This window comes from Staurois parvus, unplaced genomic scaffold (assembly GCF_062004578.1).
Source record: "Staurois parvus isolate SC_StPar_1 unplaced genomic scaffold, SC_StPar_1.0 ptg000502l, whole genome shotgun sequence".
Taxonomy (NCBI): Eukaryota; Metazoa; Chordata; class Amphibia; order Anura; family Ranidae; genus Staurois; species Staurois parvus.
In genome coordinates this window covers 1,609,512-1,626,719 of record NW_028318298.1, presented here as the reverse complement: position 1 = coordinate 1,626,719, position 17,208 = coordinate 1,609,512, and the positions used below count along the sequence as shown (strand labels likewise).

Here is a 17,208-nt window from a genome sequence, read left to right as displayed (position 1 = left end):
ATATACCGCTCTTTTTTCTCTACTTGCATTTTCCCTTTTATTTACTGAATCCTGGGGAGTAATATTATACAACTTGCTATAGTATTCCTCAAACACCTTGGCGATTTCTTTAGTAGAATATACCATTTCCCCCTTGAGGTTTCTTATTTTTTCTATATAATTCCTGTTTTTCTTTTTCCTCAAGGCTTTCATCAAATATTTTCCTGGCCTATCTCCCCACCTATACCTCTCGCTTGCCACTTTATTAAAAACTCTTCTCTTTTCCTCTTCCATCAATCTCTCTAGTTCTTCTTTCTTTTTTGTTACCTTCTGTCTTATCTCTTTTGTTATTCTATTTTTATGTATCTGCTCCAGGTCAAATATTTCCTTCAGCAGCCCAGTAAGTTGCTCTCTTCTTTCGCTTTTCTTTTTTGCCCCGTACGCAATCAAAATACCTCTTATATAAGCTTTGTGGGACTCCCATACTGTAGCCACTGACACTTCCCCTGTCTCATCCTGAAAAAATCTTTCTATCTCTTCCCTGATCTTCTGATTAATCTCCTGATCCATGAGGAGGGCCTCATTCAGCTTCCATCCTATACCACCTGTCAACCGCCTCTCCCACCCCAACTTCAATGCAACAGGGGCATGGTCTGGGAGAGACATCGCCTCTATCTCTACTTTAGCCACCATCTCAATGAGTTGATGCTCCACCAATATATAGTCCAGTCTCGAGTACATCTCGTGCTCATTAGAGAAGAAGGTATAGTCTCTCTCCTTTCCATGCATTATTCTCCAAATATCCACCAATTGGCACTCATGCATCACCCTCTTTAAAGTTCTCAGAGACCTTCTTCCCTCTCTCTGCGCAGAAGAAGTCGTATCCATTTGTGGACCCATACAGAAATTCAAATCCCCTGCTACTATCAAGCATCCCTTTTAAAGGCCATCAATTTCCTCAAGACACCCTTTAAATATAATTAATATATTCATTGACTTAAACCAAAAATCTGCAATTATAGTGCAAAATCAAGTCCCAAAGTAATTTCCCCAAAAATTATGCAAAAATAAAAATAATCTAAAAATATAAATACATAAATAAAATAAAGTCCCAACACACAAAGTGTCCAAATAATGAGTCCAAACTAAGATCAGATCTTGATAGGAAGACGCTTCCTACTCCACTGAAGAAGATGCAAAACAATCACAGGTGCTCTTCAAATACATATAAAATCAATAAAATCAGCAAATCAGCATCCAGCTCCTAACGACCAGTATACAATCCCCTTTCCATGTGTAGAAGGTCTCCCGATAACCAGGACATTCCCCCTTACTACTCCTGTCCAGCACTATCACTCTCTGCTCTGGGGGACACCTGAAGTGTACCGGGAGCAGAACAATACCTCCTTCCTTCTCCTCTCAAGACGCCGGCCGGCTTCTTCTCCTCCCAGTGCTCCTTCGCGGCGGACCACGTGGTCATGCCGCTCTCTCTGTCTCCCGGCAACCCAGCTCACTGAGTTGCCGATCTCCGGGCAGACCGCGCTCCTTCTCCAATTCCTAGTCCTCCGTGTCCCAGGACCTCCGCTTAGCCGCCGAGACCCCCCGGTCAAAGGTAGGTCCCGTCCCGGCTTTCTCTTGCATAGAGAGGTCTCTTGGGGAGGTCGGATAGAGGAGCCTGCTGGAGAGCTGCTACATCTAGCTCTCCGCAGCTGCCATGGTCAGGCCTTGCAAGTGTGGTTTGATTCAGCCACAAACTGACACTACAGATCCCCTACCATGAGTTTACTGCCACTTTATTGCTATTGTATTGTGTTCTCTCTGCACAGCCAAAAACTGACAGTTACAGACTGATCAAACATTTGCTTTGAGCTGCAGACCTCCTGACGATGGTTTCCTGCCACTGCAATGTCAACATTCCTTTGGTTAATTTTTGCTTTTCAAAATTTTAGAATACAGGTTATTTTAGGGTAAAGAATAAAAAAGTTGCAGTGAATACTGAACATGATCTCTTTATCGAATATGTCACAAAGTAAAATTTAAAACAGAAATAAAATACAAACTGCCATATGTATCAAAATAACCCAAACGGACCAGGTTCTGCTGTCCATAACAAGTGGATGCATTCATATTTTGGTACAAAATAAAAGACATAACCTAATTGGTTGTTTTTATCACAAACAGTTTATCTTTTTAGGACTATTTTGATCATGAGGCCTAATATACAATATGTATTAACATATTCATAAAGCTCCAAAATCTGAAAAGCTATTGTGCAGTCCCCATTCCCTGTTGCATCTTTTTCATCAGTTCCTCGTCTTGCATAGACAGCTCAGTAAGTTTCTTATTCATCCGCTCATGAATATCCAGATACTTGGAGACACAGCGGTCCAGGCAAACACTCTCTCCTTTAGACAGCTCTGGTTCCTTATAGTGAGAAGGAACACACTTTTTGTGACAGGCTCCAGTCATTCTAAAGAAAAAAAAAAGAGATAAATACATAAGAAAAGCCTTTCCCATCACTGAAAGTATCAATTGTATTGCATTAAGCGGTATTAAAAAAGGCAGGTAACAAAAAATCATTTTGCCCTTTTTTTTATGTACTGTGAAAAGCAATCATAGAAGAAAAGAAAATGGGACTTTAACCACTTGCCCTCCAGAGAATTTACCCCCCTTCCTGACCAGGCAATTTTCTGCGTTCATTTAACTGACAATTGTGCAGTCATGCAACACTGCATCCAAATTAAATTTATGTCATTTTTTTTCCCCATGAATTGAGCTTTCTCTCTGCGGTATTTGATTACCTGTGCGGTTTTATTTTTTGCGCTATAAAAAAAAGCTGGCATGTAAATGGACTCTCATCAGACAAAGCGACCCTTGGATCTCATAGGGTCATAGATAGCATGTTATATATAATCCTTAAAATTTCTCTTCAGACATCCACAGGCACCTAGATAGCTCCAAGAAATGTTAAAGAGAAGGCAAAACCTCATGGTGTATAAAAACAAATGAATGGCGCAAGGAGTGCTCTAAAAAGACAGGTACAAGAGAGGCTGACCAACCAGGCAAAAACAGTAAAAAAATACTGAATACGTCCTCTATCATGTATATAAAAGTCCAATATAGGCTCGTAATCTTAGTGGCAGCTCCACTCTCAGATGAAGTAAATCTGTAAATAGTAAAAGATACAAATGGGGGGCAGCAGCTAAGTGTGCTATTAAAACCAAGGTATTTATTGTTAAAGACAAGTGGCAACTCACTGTGGGATAAAACATCGTTCATCATGTTGAAACCCCCATGTAAATTTTACTATGGAGGTCCTCCAGCGGCAAAAATGGCTCCAGCGGCTCTTCCATGTATCTGTATGGTTTGACGCTCCAAACACTGTTACAAAACCCCCTAGTGGAGATCCGCACCTGGTGTGATATCATCACTGGTCCGATGAATCGCATGGTGGTTTTTGAGCTCCTAGTTATGGTTCTCAGCGCTCTCTGATCAGCGGGTGGCTGCTAATGCAGCCCCAGCCACAGAAGGATCCTCCATAGCCCACCTAAACATACATGGATTTTTTAACATCATGCGGGACACAGTGATTTGCCATTTGTAAAACTGTAAAACTCATGGAGTAGTATTTTATTTAAAAAAAAATTCTAATACAAAATGCACTTCCACAAATTGAAAAGTAGAAATATACTTTCCTTGTTTTGTTTCTCTGGGGTGTTTAAGCTGTTTCCAACTGTTGGTGGTTTAGTGTATTTATCATTGAGGCTTATACTGAGCGTTGAATATAAAATATACACTGTGTGCACAATTATTAGGCAAGTATTTTGACCAAATAATCATTTTTATGCATACTGTCCAACGTCAAGCTGTATAAACTTGAATGCTTATTGGATTTAAGAATATCAGGTAATGTGTATTTGTGTAATGAGTGGGTGTGGCCTAAGGAGATTAACACCCTATGTCCAGGTGCACAGATTTATTAGGCAGCTTCTTTTCCTCAGGCAAAATGGGCTAAAAAGAGATTTACTTGACTATGAAAATTCAAAAAGAGGGAGAGAGAGAGGGGGGAGAGAGAGGGGGAGAGAAAGAGAGGGATAGAGATGGAGAGAGAGAGGGGGAGAGAGAGGGGGGAGGGGGAGAGAGAGATATAGGGAGAGAGAAAGAGAGGGAGAGAGAGAAAGGGGGACAGGGAGATCGAGCGAGAGAGAGGGAGAGGGAGGGAGAGAGCGGGGGAGAGGGAGAGAGAAAGAGAGGGAGAGAAAGAAAGGGGGCATGGAGAGAGAGAGGGTGGGGGAGAGAGAGAGGGGGAGGGGAGAGAGAGACGGGAGAGGGAGAGAGAGTTGGGGGGGGGAGAGGGGAGGGAGAGAGAAGGGGCGAGAGGGAGAGAGAGATATAGGGAAAGAGAAGGAGAGAGAGATATGAAGAGAGAAAGAGAGAGGGAGAGAGAGAAAGGGGGGGCAGGGAGAGAAGGAGAGAGAGGGAGGTGCAGGGATAGAGAAGAGGGTGAGAGAGAGAGAGAGAGGGGGGAGGGAGAGAGTGAGAGACAGAGGGGGGAGAGGGGGATAGAGATAGAGAGAGGGAGCGATGAAGAGAGAGGGTGGAGAGGTCGAGAGAGGGGGGAGGGAGAGGGAGAGAGAGATAGGGAGAGAGAAAGAGAGGGGGCAGGGAGAGGAGAGAGAGGAGGGGAGGGAGAGAGTGAGAGGCAGAGAGGGAGAGAGAGAGGGGGAGAGGGGGGTAGAGATATAGAGAGAGATAGAGAGGGAGAGAGGGGGGAGAGAGAGGGATAGAGATGGAGAGAGAGGGGGAGGGCGAGAGAGAAGGGGGAGGGGGAGAGAAGGAGAGAGAGATAGGGAGAGAGAAAGTGAGGGGGGCATGGAGAGGAGAGAGAGGAGGGGAGGGAGAGTGAGAGGCAGAGAGGGGGGAGAGGGGGGAGAGGGAGAGAGAGGGGGGTAGAGATATAGAGAGAGATAGAGAGGGGGAGAGGGGGGATAGAGATATAGAGAGAGATAGAGAGGGGGGGGAGGGAGAGAAGGAAGAGAGGGCTAGAGAGAGAGAGGATGTGAGAGAGAGATAGGGAGAGAGAAAGGGGGGGGGGGGAAAGGGGGAGAGAGGGGGGGTCTGGGGCAGAGAAGAGGGTGAGAGAGAGAGGAGAGAGGGGGGAGAGAGAGCGAGAGGCAGAGAGGCAGAGAGGGGTAGAGGGAGAGAGAGGGATAGAGATGGGGAGAGGGGGGCGAGAGAGAGAGAGGGAGAGAGAGGGGAGAGATAAGGAGAGAGAGATGGAGAGAGAGGAAGAGAGAGAGGGCAAAAAGGGGGACGTGGAAGGAGATAGGGAGAGAGAAAGAGAGGGAGAGAGAGAGAGAGTGGGGGAGGGAGAAGGAGAAAGAGAGAGGGGGGAGTGGGGAAGAGATGGGGAGGGAGAGATAGGGAGAGAGAAAGAAAGAGTGGGCAGGGAGAGACAAGAGGGAGAGAGAGAGAGAGAGAGGAGGGAAAGAGAGAGGGGGGAGGAGAGAGGGGGAGAGAGAGGGGGGAGGGCTAGAGAGAGAGGGGGGAGAGGAGGAGAGAGGGAGATTGAGAGAGAGAAAGGGGGGGCAGAGAGAGAGAGGAGAGAGGGGGGGGAGAGTGAGAGACAGAGAGGGGGGAGAGAGAGAAGGGGGGAGAGAGAGAGGGGGGCACCGGGTGGTGGGGAGAGAGAGGGGGGAGAGAGGGGGTGAGCGAGAGACAGAGGGGGGAGGGGAGAGAGGGGGGGGAGAGGGCAAGAGAGAGAAAGGGGGGAAGGAGATGGGGAGAGTGAAAGAGAGGGAGAGAGAGAGAAAGGAGGAGGGAAAGGTTGAGAGAGGGAGAGAGAGAGAGAGTGGGGGAGAGAGAGGGGGAGAGGGAGGGAGAGAGAGAGGAAGGGGGGAGAGGGGAAGAGACAGAGAGGGAGAGATGGGGAGAGAGAAAGAGAAAGGGAGAGAGAAGAGGGAGGGAGAGAGAGGGAGAAGGAGAGACTGAGAGAAAGAGGAGAGGGAGAGAGAGTGGGGGACAGAGAGGGGAGAGAGAGGGGGGGTGAGAAGGTGAAAGAGAGAGCGGGGGGAGGGGGAAAGAAAAAAAGGGGGGCAGGGAGAGAGAGGGGGAGAGAGGGAGAGAGAGAGGGCGATGGGGGAAAGAGACGTGGTGGGGGGGGGGAGAGAGGGGAGGGAGAGGACGAGAGAGTTAGGGAAAGAGAAGGAGAGAGAGACAGGGAGAGAGAAAGAGAGAGGGGGAGAGAGAGGGGGCAGGGAGAGAGAGGGATGGGGTGCAGGGATAGAGAAGAGGGTGAGAGAGAGGAGAGAGAAGGAAGGAGAGAGGGGAGAGAGACGGAGAGAGAGGGGGGGGTAGAGATGGAGAGAGAAGGAGAGGGGGGTGAAGAGAGAGAGGGTGGAGAGGGTGAGAGAGAGAGAGAGGGGGAGAGCAGGAGAGAGAAAGAGAGGGAGAGAGAGAGAAAGGGGGGCAGGGAGAGAGAGAGAGAGAGGGCGAGAGAGAGGAGGGGAAGAGACGGAGAGGGAAAGATAGGGAGAGAGAAAGAGAGAGGGGGCAGGGAGAAAGAAGAGGGAGAGAGGAGAGAGAGAGGGGGGAAGGAGAGAGAGAGGATAGAAAGGTAGAGAGGCAGAAGAGGGGGGAGAGGGAGAGAGAGGGGGAGGGAGAGGGGGGGAGAAAGAGAGAGGGGGGAGGGAGGGGGCAAGAGAGAAAAAGGGGGAGAGAGAGATAGGGAGAGAGAAAGAGAGAGGGGGCAGGGAGAGAAAAGAGGGCGAGAGAGAGGAGAGGGGGGAGAGAGTGAGGGACAGAGGGGGGGAGGGGAGAGAGAGAGAGAGAGAGAGAGAGAGAGAGAGAGAGATGGGGGGAGAGGGGGAGAGAGGGGGAGAGAGGGAGAGAGAGGGGGGCAGGGAAAGAGGAGAGAGAGGGGGGTAGAGAGGGAGAGAGGGGTAGAGGGAGAGAGGTGGGAGAGAGGAAGAGAGCGAGAGAGAGAGAGAGAGGGGGGGAGAGAGAGAGAGAGAGAGAGAGAGAGAAAGAGAGAGTATTATGAACCGTCCCTTTGTGATAACATTTTGCCCTTTCCATTCCAGTTTTATCCCCTTGTTAAGTGGTCTTCCCGTTCTACTATTTTTAAAGCTGTATATGTTTAGCAGCTGTTATGTTTACAGGCATTCTACCCTGTTTGTTTAGGGTAATGTGAACATGTAGTCTTTCACTTCTCTAGATTTCATACTGTGCTGTAATTTTTTTGTGGTTGGAGAAAACCAGGTGCCAGACTGTCTGGTGGGGGTGCCAGGATGTGCTGTATAAACTGAGCTGTGTTCAATAAAGCATTCATTCATTCACCATACACGAAGTTCTGACTCGTGGTTTGGGATATCGGGGAAGGATTGTCTTTGAGTTCTAATACCCATCTTGGCAGAGCGCTGGGAGACTTACCGGAAAAGGGGACCATTGGCTGAGACGCATCGCTCCAAACGAGGAAGCCCAGGCGGAATGGTTCCGCCACAACTGGTGACAGCAGTGAGACGCCATCTTTTTCACGGAGACGTCACTGCTCGACCAGATGGATGTACGGGACCTCTGGAAGCCAGCTCTCCAAAGCCTGCTTGTCGCTCGGGGAGGTATCGCTGGCTCCAAGACCAGAGAGGAACTGTTGGCTGAGATTATGGCCCTTGACCAAGCAGATGTGCACACCCTGATGCACACTCTGCTACGCTTGAAGTGAACACTGCTCTGCCAGAAGCGAACTCTGCTTCATGGGAGGAGTTGGAGGAACAGAGCAGCTCATCGGCCCCTGAAACGCCAGACCCGCTTAGCACCGTATGGAGACCCCTATACCATTCAGACTTACAACAAGAGGTGAAGTGGCGTTTGGCTATGTTCGACAGATGTCCGAACAGATTTCCAAGGCCCTAGACAATGCCCCCCAACTGCGGCTTATTCACTCCCGGTCATCAACCGATGGCTCGGTCTGGGAGGGGATTACCTCCCGCCTTCTCCAGACTGCAACCGAACCAAAGAAAATTCCCTACGCTGCTTTTACAACTTTCTCGGATGCAGATGGGGACATTGACAGCTTTCTTCAGGACTTTAAACAGTTGTGCACCATCTATGGTGTGGCAGCCCAAGACCAGGTCCCCACTTTGAGCAGCAAGCTAACCGGTCGGGCTGCAGACGCGTTCAGCACTGTACCCGACAGCTACTGCTTGGATTATGATTATGTTAAGGAACACTTGCTGGCCCGTTAAGCTCTCACTCCAGAGGCATACAGCTTAAAGTTCCAGGCACTCAAGAAGAAACCCCAGGACACCTTCACTGAATGGGGACATCAGTTACAACACGCTGCCCGCAGCTGTGTCCACCCTTGGACGCATTAGATGGGTGCTGCACAACCTGTTAGACCCTGAAGCCACTCAAAGAGTCTAGTCTACATCAAGCTTTCACCAATATAGTTAAACATCCATCACCTCAGAGAAGACTCACATGTAGCAATCGTGCACACAGAGACAGACGTGGCCCTCGATTTTGTTAAGAATTTTCTATGTTGTACCATCTCTCACTCCCAAAGCAGGCTTCCTCCTCCAATCATCCCCCCTTCCTCTCTGTTGAGTGACATGTGATCGGAGTGATGACAGACAGCCAAAGCACAGCAGGAAAGCTCCAGAGCTATAGCCCCCAACAGAGCTGGGGCCTAGCTGTCGAGTAGCTGTGCAATCTGGGATATCATAAAAGCGTAAACCAAGTCTTTCACGGGAGTTCAAAGACATTCCAGAGAAGGCATAAAACAAGACACCACATTCAACATCCATTTTCCCCTATGATTTCATATCTTGGAATATGAGAGACTTACATAAAAACCAGGCATATTGTCAGATTGGTTAAGTTAATGTTTGGTATATTACATTCCCTAGCTGGAATATATAGGAGGGCAGGAAAGTATATCTCCTGAACCATTCAAGTGTATATGACATTTGTGATCTCTAACCTTACTCAGATGCTGCTGAGTATTAATATACTAGTGCCTAGGCTGGCAAATGCCCTGAGAATGAGTTATGAATCATAATAGCAGCTATGAGAGTTTCTAGTCATAACTTAGGCTCCACCTACACCTCCCTCCCCAAAAGGAGACGATTGGTTTACTGCTCTAGGGAGGCACCCGGTGGAGATACTAGAAAAGCTAAGCTGAGTTAAGGGAGAGGAAGAGAAGCGTCTCCTGTCTTAACATCGAAACTGACAGTGGGAGATAAATCCTTTTGACTTATGAAACTTGAAGCTGCTTACACCAAGGCTGACTGGCAAGTACTTTAACCCTCTAAATTCCTTTCTGTTATCTCTGTGCTGTGCTATTGTTCTCTGTATATTTATATATATATTGGCTACATCTTTTTCTGTAATTTTTTTTTTATTTCACCCTTTTGACCTTTTAGTAATAAATCTTACTTTCTGAAAGCGTTGAACTGTTTCTAACGCCTTTAATGCAAACTACGAATTCCTGCCGCTGAAGAGCTCTACTGTGTGTGTTTAACCCTCTGTATAACCTACCTGCGGTGACAGTGGTATACAGACGATTATTTCAACCATCATAGTGTTATTGCTGATATTGCCGAGTTTCCTCTTTCTCTGTACAAAAAGGAGGTGGTGGCAGTGTGAAGGGTTAGTTGTGTAATTAACCTGACCCAGTAACAATCGCGCTCATCGATAATGGTCCATTAGCTGGAAAATCGTTGTGCAGGGTGCAGCTGGGCGTAACATTGTTACGCACGTGACATCGCGGTTTTAAATTGGCTAGTCCTTCGGTCACGAGTTTGGTGTGAAGGGCTGGGATCTGACGTCGCGATCGTCACATCACATACTGCACCTCCTAGTAAAACGAGTAGAACCTTGAGATCTTCATAGACATTGTGCCCTTTATTGGTTATGGCCAGGCCTGGATGGGACAAAAAATAGGCCCGGGCACTTTGGACTGAGCAAAGCCCAGGGACCCTTTTCTCAGGGCCTGGTGGCGGAATACAAGCGTCTGGTCGCAAGAGCGGCCTTTGCGACCCTGTTAGTTTCGCCATTAGTGCCAGTAGGTTTTTCTTTTTATTTACATTTTTATAATTTTATTTTTTTAATTTTTTTGTAGGAGGGAAGGAAGGGAGGGAGAGAGAGAGAGAGAGGGGGGAGAGGAGAGAAGAGAGAGAGGGGGGGAGGGGAAAGAAGAGAGGGAGAGAGAAGGGGGGTGGGGGAGGAGAGAGAGGGAGGGAGAGACAGCGAGAGACGAGAAATGGAGAGAAGAGAGGGGGGGAGAAGAGAGAGAGAAGGGGAGAGGGGGGAGGGAGAGAGAGACGGAGAGAGGGGGAGAAAGAGGGGAGAGGAAAGAAGAGAGAGGGGAGAGAAGAGAGGGGGAGAGAAAGATAGAGAAGAGAGAGAGAGAGGAGGGGGGAGAGGGGGGAGAGAGAGAGCGGGGGGAGAAAGAGAGGAGAGAGAGAGAGGGGAGAGAGGGAGGGGAGAGGGGAGAGAAGAGAGAGGGAGAGAAAGAAGGGGGAGCGAGGGGAGAGAGAGGAGGGAAAGAGAGAGGAGGGGGAGGGAGAGAGAGGGGAGAGAGGGAGAGAAGAGAGAGGGGGGAGAGAGAGGAGAGGGGGAGAGAGAGGAGAGAGAAAGAGAGAGAGATGGAAGAGAGAGAGAAGCAAGTGAGAGAGAGAGAAGAGAGAGAGGGGGGGAAGAGAGAGGAAGAGAAGAGAAAAGAAGAGAAGAGAAGAGAGAAGGGGGAAAGAAGACACAAGGCTGGCTGGAAGTGTGGGCGGGGCAGACACAGGAGGAGAGGGTGGAAGGAGGAGGGGCAGCTTTCTTTTTGCTCTCCCGTCTGTGTGAGGGGGGGACTGTCAGCACTGGGGACTGCATATGCTGACAGATCCCCTGCAGTGCTGGAGAGGGGGGCCGTGGGGGAGCATACAGGAGCTGACCTGAGCATACAGGAGATGGATAGGAGAGGTGACCGGGCGGCACATAGAGTAACCGAGAAATGCACGGTCCTCTATGTGCCACCCGGCCCCCTCTCCAGGCGGCCCCATGGCTGACAGGTTCTGTGTCTCCTTACCCATCCTCGCCGCCAAGCACAAACGAATACGCCCAGCTCTACCACACACAAGCACGCCCCCCTGGCCAAGCACAGCCCTTTGTAGCGATGGCACTGGTCCCTTCTGCCTGGGGGCAATGCCGCCCCCCCTGAAAAATGCTGCCCAAGGCAGATGCCTTGTTTGCCTCACGGGAGATACGCCCCTGCCAACAGATTGTCCATGTGGGCCGTCGGGCCCAAGGATTACAGGACACTGGGGCCACACTCACCCTAGTCCAACCCCAACTGGTACCAGACTGGGCCAAGACCGGGCAGTCTGTGGCTGTACAGGTAGCGGTAGGCCATGTCTACATGATTCCTACCGCAGGGGTTCATCTGGACTGGGGGGCCAGGAAAGTTGAAATTGGAGTAATGCAGAACCTGCCAGCTGAGGTTCTCCTTGGAAATGATCTGGGAGTCCTGGTCTCCACTTTTAGCACTGAGACCCCTGCCGAAGCTCATCTGGTCACCACTTACCACCAGACTAGACAGCACGCTGCCACTCCACCTGCCGAGGCTCCCTAACAGGCACAGGGTGATTTAAACATAAGAGGAATATGGGGAGCTGAGACAGGGGTCTCCCCACCTCTCCAAAGTGACCTGGGTTCCATGGGCCCCCACCCAAAGTGACTCCCATCACAGAGAGAGAGAGACAAGGGGAGAGGAAGAGAGAGAGGGAGAGAGGGGGAGAGAGAAGGGGGAGAGAGAGGGGGGGAGGGAGGGGGAGCGGTAGAGGAGAGAGATAGGGAGAGAGAAAGTGAGGGAGAGAAAGGGGGGCAGGGAGAGAGAAGGGGAGAGAGAGAGCGAGAGGAGAGGAGGGGGGAAAGAAAGGGAGAAGGAGAGAGGGAAAGAGAGGGGGGGGGAGAGATGGAGAGAGAGAGAGCAAGAGAGGGGAAGAGAGAGAGGGAGAGAGAGAGAGGGAGCAAGAGGGTGGAGAGGGAGGGGGAGAGTGGGAGAGGGGGAGAGGGAGAGAGAAAGGGGGGAGAGAGAGGAGAGAGATGGGGAGAGAGAGGGGGAGAGAGGGGGGGCAGGGAGAGAGGAGAGAGATGGGGGAGAGAGGGAGAAGGAGGGGGGAGAAAGAGAGAGGGATAGAGAGAGGGGGCAGGGAGAGAGGAGAGAGAGAGTGGAAAAGGAGAAAGGGAGAGGGAGAGAGAGGGGGGAGGGAGAGAGAGAGGGGGGAGTGAGAGAGGGAGCTAGAGGGCAGAGAGGGGGAGAGAGATAGGCAAAGAGAGAGAGGGAGGGGGGGAGAGGGAATGAGATAGAGGGGAAGAGAGAGAGAGAAAGAGAGAGGGAGCAGGGAGAGAGGGGAGAGGGAGAGGGAGAGGGGGGGGAGATAGGGAGAGAGAGAGGGGGGGAGAGGAGGGGAAGGGAGATAGAAAGAGAGAGAGAGAGAGAGAGGGGGGGAGAGGGAGATAAAGAGAGAGGGGGAGAGAGGGGGGGAGAGAGAGAGGGGGGAGTAGAGAGAGGGAGAGAGATGGGGGATGGAGAGAAAGAGAGAGGGGTAGAGAGAGGGGGGTAAAGAGAGTGAGGGGGGAGAGAGAGGGGGGTGGGAGAGAGAGAGAGGCAGTGTGAAAGGCAGAGATGAGAGAGATGGGGAGAGGGAGAAAAGGAGAGAGAGAGAGAGCGAGAGGCAGAGAGAGAGTGGTAATGAGAGGGAGAGAGAGGGGGAGAGGAAGAGAGAGGGAGAGAGAGAAAGGAGAGAGGGGGGAGAGGGGGGGGGGAGAGAGAGAGAAGGAGAGAGAGAGAGAAAGAAAGGGGAAGAGAGAGGGGGGAGAGAGGGAGAGAGAGAGGCAGTGTGACAGGCAGAGATGGATGGAAGTGTGAGGATGGAAGGGAGCTGGATGGGACAGTGGCTGAGAGGGAGAGGAGGATGCCAGAGAAGGTGGGAGCAATGAAGACAGCTTAAGTTAGTGAGAAACAGGGATAGTGGACCTCCCCTGTAATAAAAGAGCTGGTCACAGTGAAGGAAACTGGGAGGAGAAAACCGCAAGGGACACTGGGCTGAGAGAGGAGCGATGTAATCTGAAGCAGGCTGAAGGGAGGAGGAGGTTGTGGCAGCTACAGGACAAGGCTGCCAGTGTTCCAACCTTGGCTGATATCAGAACTAAACCCTGCACACTGCACTAGCGGCCGGATTGAAACTATGCCCACTGTTTTGTACAGATTGCCCCCTATAAGGGATAGTTGGAAACTCTTCTCAGGGAAGGGGGGGGTTCAGGCCCCCCTGACCCCCCCCCCTTATCTACTCCCCTGACTGTCAATGTACTAATGACACCAGCTGGGAAAGGGTTAACATCTAGGGGCAATCAAAGGATTAACTGTGTGCCTAACGATGTGTAATTTGTGCTGCTTTTACTTAGAGATGTGGTTGTTTTTCCTCCCTGATTTGCACTGTTCTGACTCTCAGTACCAAGTCTACACAGCAAAGGACAGCACCTCCTACTATTAACAACTATTGACATCCATTTACTTCCAGGGTTAAGCCTCAGATCAAGCTACATCCAGCAAAAGCCTTAGAGTTTGAACCACAGTGTTTGTAACATCATTTTATCCTAGTATACTTCACCTTTACGCGTCCAAGAACTTCCATACCTGAGTTGTCCCACAAATTACTTCGGCACCAAAGAGTGAGAAATCAGATCTGTCTGAGATTAGCCAGGTATAGGATACATTGTGAGGTCATTAATATCTCTCAAGGTTCATTGTCCTGTGTGACGAAACACATTGGGTGGGCATATTTGTTTGAATTTGTGCAATGCCTGAGAGACTTTTATTACAGTATGCATTGAAAAGCATTCCATCTGCTACAGGCATACCTCCTCCTCACACCAGGTGCAGGCCTCTAGCTGGCCACTTTATAACTTTTACTCTCAAGCAACAAGAAAAAGGAAGTCTCTCTCCATTAAAAGCCTTCTGTGAATTTATTGAAGTATTCCATGCACAAGCTGATCCACCTTTCCCAGAAGCTCTAGCACATTTCACTCTATCCGGAGCTTATTTTTATCCTGAGAGCTGGGTTAAGCACTTGCTTTGTGAGTATGATTTGTTTTTTACGTACTGTTTTTAACTTACAGTTTTAGGGCCAGTCCACACCAAAATCACACATGAATGCGCACCGCTTTCCCCTGCAGCTAAATTTTCAGCCCATTCATTTGAATGGGCTGAATTTGCATTGGATTGCACAAGAAGTAGTACATACAATACTTTTGAAAAACATGTGGCATCAGATTTGATCGCACCATGGTACCATGCAATCTGGTGACTGCAAATGCACTGCATTTGCGTTCTGTGTTTGGGGATCTGTTACCAATGTATTGGCCCCCGCAACAGAATGCAAAGGCAGAGGCATCATATTCTGATGTGAACTGGCCTTTAATAAAGTTACATTGTTGTTCTATGAGTCTTTCTCTGTGCGTTACTTAATGGATCCATGAAGAAATAATAAAGGAACCAGGAAACCATTCATCTCCCTGCCATATACACACAATTCTGCATTATTTGTTTTAATGGCCATTGAATCAACTTGTTTTTTCTTCACTGTGATTTGACTTGACTGTGATTTCTTCACTGGATATAAGGTTTTGATTTGATAGGTATTTTATGTTATTTATACTTGAAGTGTGGGGGGTATACATTATATTGAATCTTGCTGTGAGCACTGTATTTTTGGAGTGCTATACGGTATGCTTTTGTCCAAATAGGATATTTTTACAGCTACCTGTTTGGGGGAGGGGATCGTAGATTAGGAAGCCCAGACGTTTGGGGTGTGTTTGGATATAAAAAAGAATGTTGCTATTTTGCTAGAGAATCAGACAATGTAATATTCAATTCATATGACTTTTCTACTAATCAAACTTTCTGATATAATTTATGGGTATCTTGATATCTTTGTAAATTGTAATTAAATTTCAAATTTGTAAGCACTAGTATATTTTAGCCAAAGTGTCCAATCTGATTGGCTCAAATATCCTCTCTACCTTGGGCCTTTGTTGCTGTTTGCTCATATCAGCTACAAATCTATATGAGAATTTGTAATGAAAATGTTGTTTTTCTTAACTCATATGACTTTTCTATCAATCAAACTTTCTGATATTTCTGATTAATTTTTGGGTATCTTGGTAAATTTCTATTAACTTCCAGATTTGTAAACACTACTGTACATTTTGGCCAATTTTTATAATCTGATGGTCCCAATCTCCTTCTTGCTTTTCGCTCATTTCAACTACAAATCCATATGAGAATTTGTAATGAAAATGTTTTTATTTAAACTTATTTTTTATTGACGCTTGCTTTTCTTTTATTTCTCTGTCACTTCCTTTATGCAGCCAACGAAATATATTGATTACCATTTTCTTTTATATCTTTTTAACCAGTTGCTGCTGTTATTGACTGTATACAATTTTGTTTTTCTAGCTGTTCAACCTTTCAGCACTTGTAGGTTGTTACATGTGTCTCAGGTTCGACTTTCCTTAAGGCACTATCACGTGTTAGTGGCCTCTGTTCTGAGCCTGACCCATATGATTTTTGTATCTCCTCCCTTCCACTCTCCCACCCCCTAACCCATACCTTATAAAGTAGTGTGGATATTTCCTGTGTCTATAACCCTGCTTTCTTTCACTCAGTCTGTAGGAGACATCTGCTAGTTAAAGCAGTTCACACTTAGTACAGTTCGCCCAATGTAAGTAGATATTTGGAGAAGCTGTTATTTGTATATCTCAAATTATATTTATTTTGGATTCTTTTAACGTTACCTAAACTATGTTTTCCTCTGGTCTATAACACGTGGCACTGAGAATGGAAAACTTGTTCTGCATGTTACAATGTCACAACATGTGCTTTCTCTCTTCCTGTCTCTCTCTTTCTCTCTCTCCCTCTTTCTTTCTCTCCCTCTCTCTTCTCTCTCTCGTTCGCTCTCTCTCTCTTTCCCTCTCTCATTAGAATATCATCTTTTCCAGCATTTATGCTTTGTAAATAGACCAGAATTTAGTCATTGCTGATGTAATAGCGTTTACTGTTACACGTGTCGCTGCTGTGCATATTGTGTGTGTGTATACACACTTAATGACAGCGTCATTAAAGCATAAATGTTCATTTGTTTGTTGCTTTATCACTGTGGTGTTTAGATGACTAATACTGGCTCACATTTTGATTTGAACTATTTAACAAACTGCATCAATTTTGATGTGAGGGTCTAAGTCTAATGGTAATTTACCATATAGATAGATCCTTACACACCGTAGTAGTAAATGCATTTTCTTGATCTGACAGATTTGATGGATCTAATCTGAAACAAATCTGACCTTGTGTGGTTCTATACATTTTGAGATATTGCAGTCCTGCTTTGCACAGTATGAAGGGGGTGATGCCATTCACCCTGCCCACGAGCCCAATTGAAGAGATTTTCTGTGCTGAAAATATCTTGCAACTGGTCTTTCAATGTTCTCTTTTTTAAATGAAAAAATGAATAAACCGTGCAATACAACAATGCAAGACTTCAGACCTGACAATTACAGCAAACAGCAGTATTTGACAGTTGCAATGATCATGAAATTGTCTTATACTTACCTTAGAAACTGTCTACATATGGTAGCCCCAAGGGTCATCTGAGCTCATGAGCCTATGCACATTGCCCCCCCCCATAACTTTTTCTCCTAAGTAACACAATATTTCATTAGATGGATGTTCTTCTTGTGGACTCAGTTGCATAGATTTTCCAGCATACTGAGAAAGTTCATTCTTTAACTGCTGTAATGAATGATTTTTAATAGTGACACTTGATTGCCTCACCAGCAATTATGGTATTTTTGTAACAACAATTGCAAGATTTAAAAAGTTGGTTCTAGTTATGGTCCTTAGAGGCATATATAATTCAGTGAATGCTACATACACCAAATCTTCACTGGTGGTGAATAATTCATCGTATATTAAGATGCTTTCACCAGGAGCATTTATTACGGTAATGGTTTGGTGAATGTCAAAATAATTGCTTTATAAATATACCGCACTTGTAAATTATTTATGTTATCTTAAGTACATAAAATTAAACAAAACATTAATATATACTTTTAGTCTACATGAACTGCATCTTGTGATCCTACATAAATGCATTTATGGAGTTTATTGTAGTAATTTGAGTA

General features: G+C 47.4%; 1 protein-coding gene and 1 pseudogene across 1 annotated transcript in view; one reads left to right on the top strand and one right to left on the bottom strand.

The window, feature by feature from the left end:
* Window positions 1–2,141: 2,141 nt before the first annotated feature.
* LOC149452026 (mitochondrial import inner membrane translocase subunit Tim10-B pseudogene) lies at window positions 2,142–2,448 on the bottom strand (annotated as a pseudogene).
* Window positions 2,449–15,624: 13,176 nt separating this feature from the next.
* The window catches only part of LOC149452024 (large neutral amino acids transporter small subunit 3-like), a 463,531-nt gene continuing 461,947 nt past the window's right edge, over window positions 15,625–17,208 (top strand). Inside the window, exon 1 of the mRNA XM_089689865.1 lies at window positions 15,625–15,749. The gene's annotated coding sequence lies outside the window, so the exon portion shown is untranslated. The remainder of the gene's footprint in view (window positions 15,750–17,208) is intronic.